Raw genomic sequence first — 5,031 nt, forward strand, 5'->3', positions numbered from 1 at the left:
CAATTTCACCTCCTTTGGGACAACAAACAGTAAAATCCATTAACCATAACGGTTATCTCAGGGCATCACGAGATGGAAGAATTAGTGCTATTCCAAATTTCAGGAAGCCTCGATTTGTTTTAAATGTGATTTTGTTTTTAAGCTATTTGGATTGATAATTTTCATCTTAACATATTACTGTAATGTCAGTAACCTTTAGATTAATAAATCAGTCCAACCACAGTGAGTTCTGTTTTAATCAGCTGGTGATATCACTGCAACTACACTTCATTTATTTATGCCAAATCTACACCAGCTGAGGATCTAGACATGTCTGTTTGCTCCCTTGATTTTTTTATGTTCATGCAAACTGTGAGCATTATACCCAAGTGAAATTCCTTTTTTCTAACAACAATTGGTTTTGCACTGGCACCCTCAGGTTTGATCTGTGCTGAAGACACCTGCTCTCAAGGCAGTGAACTGGGACCACCAACTCATTTCATAAAAGGCCACTGAGCAGCTGTCACATGACAGCAACTCCCAGGCAGTACTGACCTGTAACAAATCTGAACTCCTGACCCAGAGGTGAAAGGCTCTCTATCCAATTACCAATTCCCTGAGTGACACACTACTGTTTTGTCTTGAAAACATAGATAAACACACACAAAAGAATAAACAAGAATGAAGTAATACAAAAGTTGCATAATTATTAATATTTTTCTATACACCAAATCTTGGAAATCAGATACATCATTGCCACTAGCAGACTTTCTGGACTCTGCGCCCATGTAAAAACCTATTAAGAGAGACAGACTGAAGCAATATTCCCCCTTCTTTCCTCATACATCCCTAATAGAAAACAAGAATATCCACACAAGATTTCCATAAGGAAAGAAAAGAAAGAGGTCAGTTTCATGTTCTCCCCTATGAATTCATCTATGTAAATAACATTTTTCTGCAAATGGCTAACTCGTAAACATAAAGATACCCTTATTCTGTGAAGCAAATAATTTCCCCTATGTGCAAGTTCAAGAAAAAAAGACTCACAATTGAGAGTCTTATAAAATGAGCTATAATGCTATTCAGTTAGGGCTCAGGGAAGAGCACACTTTTCTTTGATTCCATGTCACTCACATTATTCTTAACAGTGTCAATAAGCAGCAGCAGAAGAGCCCAATCTTCCTTTATTTTTAGCAATACTAAAACTCCAAGAGAATTCTTCTTTTCTTCTCTTCCAAATATATATAATAAGACATCTACGTTAAGAAGCAATAATAGTAAAAGCTGCTTTAATGATTTCATCTTGATAATGTACTGCAATTACTACATAATTATATCAATGCCTCTTTTTAATTGTGATAATACAAGCTTAAACTAAGGCACCTTTTAACAAAGGTAAGTAAAAAAGTTATTTGAAATGAGTCACTGAAAGTTCACTTTCTCTTTTAGGCTTCAAATCATGCCACGTGTAGCCCTCTGGGTCCAGGTAGCTGTGGACTGCAAAGCTCCAGGCTGAGTGGCAGCTTGCCATCCATCTGCCCATCTTGCCAACATCTTCCTCTGTCCCACCCAAGAGAATAGGAGTTTGGTAGAAAACATGCTGACAAGAAAGCAAATGAACAAAAATGTTGTGCAAGTCCTAGTTTCAAGCAGCAACTTTAAACATCTTTTGAAACCTCAAACAAAGCACAGTCTTTTGCTACTATCTCAAACAATTTCTACCACAATGGCTGTCCCTGCTTGTAACAATGAAAGCATGACAGTCAAGTCACTTGGAAATGGAAACTTGGTCAAATGGAATTTTGTGCACTTGGCAGAGGTTTTACAGAGCACTACAGCCCATTAATGCTCTCACCTTCCCAGGCACAGAGAGCCTTGAAGGCAGCAGAGCCAGCACAGAGAAGAAGGACAGACCCAGAGGTTAGCATAGGGTTAGGACCTCAGTTCCAAGCCTGAGTCTGCCCTTGCCTTGCTGTGAGGCTGTAGACAAGTCTTTTTTCAGCTTCCTCTCTACTGAGAAAGCATAAGAGCATAAGTACCCTTCTCAAGCCACGTTTTGGATTATACGTCTATGCTATTACATTAAAAAAAAGAGGCACTCTGTGTGCACTGAAGAAATTCCTTGTCCCTTGTGAATGGGACCACATATATAACAGAAGTAAAAGGGACAGAGAAACTCTCTTCTGTGACTTTTGCGCACCCTAATGTACCCTGCATTCATTTCCAGAGTAGCAGTAAGCAATATGCAGGCAGAAAAAAGGGAGCAATAATGCTCTGAAGTCTCAAGGGAAGGAATTAATGTTTTTCTTACCAACCTTTATGGGTTAACCTGGAGTCTAACTTGGCCCTTCAGGCTGCAGGCTGGGATCAGCATTTGCCCCTCAGAGGGAGCTGATGTGACAGGGTGAGTTAATTTTTCAAGAAGATCCATGTAATCTCCCTCCTGCTCTCACAGATGTCAGGAGGGGGCTTGCGAGGAAATCCAATACAAGAGTACACCAAACAGCTCCCTACACTGCAATATCAAAACTAAACCTGAAATCATGAATCATCCCCTCAGATGAGAGCACAATGGAGAGCGTTAAATAACAGATACACTTGCTAAGAAATTATGTTGCTCCATAAATGTTTGTTGGCAGTCTATCACATTCAGAGTAATTTACACTTCAAAATGTTGTATGCATCACTGATATTGATCTCTGTTTTAAGGAGGAGTAGCAGATACTCCTTTAATGTATCCTTAACTTGGAAAGCATTTGCAAAGTTGACTTGTGCATTAAAAACTTTTAAGACAGACACTGAAGAGAAGGTGATGTCTGTAGTCCCAGAAGTAGGTTCTCCTCTATTGTCATTTTTAAAGTTTTGATAATAGTGTTTAGCCTTTTGGTATCTCATCCCTCCGAGAGGGATGGTAAACTTGGCTTAAAGAAATGTATCTTCCTTGTTATCAATTGTCAAGAATCAAGCATCCTACCCTTTATCTCCAGTCTATAAAGACTGCAGTTTGGATATTTTTCCAGCTAAAGAAAAATGGGATGCCACGTAAGCAACACTTACTGACTACACATGGAGGAAGAGATAGTAGAAAACTTAATCTTGACAAGACTCCTAACTTCTAAGCACCTAAAGATTCATATGTAGCAATCGGATCTTTTCCTACACAGTATTAGTCCATGTCAGCAGCCAGAAAGTGAGCCTCAGAATGCTTAATATAGTATTCACCAAAAAATCAATGTGAGTTGGATCAGTCCCTCAAAAGTCAGAGGATCTGTTTTATTTTTAAGGAAATGCATTGGTGACAATCAACAGGACTGGAATAATGAGGAGGGAGCAGGAAGGGAGTATCTTTCAGCCTACCTATTCTATAAATCAAGCCTCTTTTTTCCCCCAAATAAATATATAAATGAATGGCCATTTTAAAACTGATTTGAGTCAGTCCAGAAGGAATAATTTTTAAGAAAGTTGTTAGTGAATGGAAACAGGTGGCTACAATTTGAGTTAAACTGCAACCTTTACTGTAGTGTTTGCTATCATGAACACTATAACAACAGATGCACAGTTGTACCTTGGGATGAATTCATTATGGCCTGAGAAACATAATCATGCCATTCAGACCATATTTTGTCCATATGCTCATGTGGTTTACACCCCTGGTTTATTGGCATTGTACTTGGTTATATAGCAAGAGACTCCCAGGATCATAATTTGCACTTACTGTTACAATTCAGGAAAATCCCTTCGTAGCATGGGTTTCCATTAAGGAGCAGACTCCCTTTCAGAGCAGGGAAGGAAGTCCTGGGTCATTGCCTTCGTGAATACTGCTGAAATTTAACATCACTTTGGAAGCCCTTCATACAAGAGGCGTTGCACACCTCAAAGAAACAGAAGAGAAAATAACCTGAAGAGTACAGGGACTACTGTTCAGAACATTTTACAGTTACAAAAATGTAGATTATACTGCTATCTTATCCTGTAATTTATGGGATGAATATTGTAATTCATTGAATATCATGACTTATCTTTTATTCATATAGTTACTATTCCATTACCAGAGAGGGAGGTTTGTCAAAGGTTAATTATTTTAAATAGCTCAGGCAAATTTATTTTGATTTGTACAATTTTTTGAATAATCAAAGGACTATATATTCATACTGCCTTATGAGGATTCATTTTTTTAAAAAAAAAATTCCTTCACGATAAAGTCAGATTGAACAAATGCTTTTGAAAGGACCAAACCCAGATTCTTCCAACTCTAAACGCAAAAAAGCTAATAAAAATTGGCAATTTTTTTCTCCCCTTTCAGTTTTACTATTAAAAAAAAAATCCCTAGCAGCCTTACACTGCTGAATTTTCCTTCCCTCCAGCAATCTATTTACAAGCAAAAAGCATCTTGCCACACTCTCAGGACCTCTGCCCCCAGGGAAAGGACTATTCATTTTAATTGCTTCCAAAGCACCTATCACAACAGACTCTTGATCTGTGCTTCTGCCATGATAAAAAATAAGTACAACCATAATATTGAAGTACTGATTGCTAAGAAGTTGTCTACTGCTCCGTACCTCTTGGCTCCTAGAGATGCTGATTTGTTATCAACTCAGGCAGCCATTCAGCTTCCAGCACCTAAGGTAAAAGTAGAGATTTTGAAATGATCAGCAGATCCACTCAAAGGAAGTGCTCTGAACACAGAGCTAAATCCCAACATTGTGCTGCAGAAATATCTGCCTTTCTGCTGACCCACAAGAGAAACCTGATGGCAGCTCGAAAAATATGTCCAGGTAGGAGGTTGTGACAGGGACTAATATCATCAGGATGACATTACGCCCTTAAAGTCTTTTAAATACTTTAAACACAAACCTCTTCTCCTTTTAAGAAAACATCACTTTGCCCATTTCTGTGTCTGTTTCACTACAAGCAAAGTGGAGAAATTGATACTTAACCTGTAGGAGGGCTGGAAGTTTAAATCCATGCACAATCAAATGCTGTGAAAGCCTTAAGAGAAAGTGCAGAGCAGGTGCTCAGCACTTACTGAAAAAATAATTACTATTATACTGA

At 38.4% G+C, this 5,031-nt stretch overlaps 1 long non-coding RNA gene across 1 annotated transcript; it reads right to left on the reverse strand.

Moving 5' to 3' along the window:
• Window positions 1-1,425: 1,425 nt before the first annotated feature.
• Window positions 1,426-4,601, reverse strand: LOC130251351 (uncharacterized). Its single transcript, XR_008840133.1, has 3 exons — window positions 4,539-4,601; window positions 3,695-3,851; window positions 1,426-1,579 (listed from the first exon to the last, which is right to left on the reverse strand). It is a non-coding gene; the product is annotated as an uncharacterized LOC130251351 (long non-coding RNA).
• Window positions 4,602-5,031: the final 430 nt, after the last annotated feature.

The sequence above is a fragment of the Oenanthe melanoleuca genome, chromosome 3, assembly GCF_029582105.1.
Source record: "Oenanthe melanoleuca isolate GR-GAL-2019-014 chromosome 3, OMel1.0, whole genome shotgun sequence".
NCBI classification, from domain to species: Eukaryota; Metazoa; Chordata; class Aves; order Passeriformes; family Muscicapidae; genus Oenanthe; species Oenanthe melanoleuca.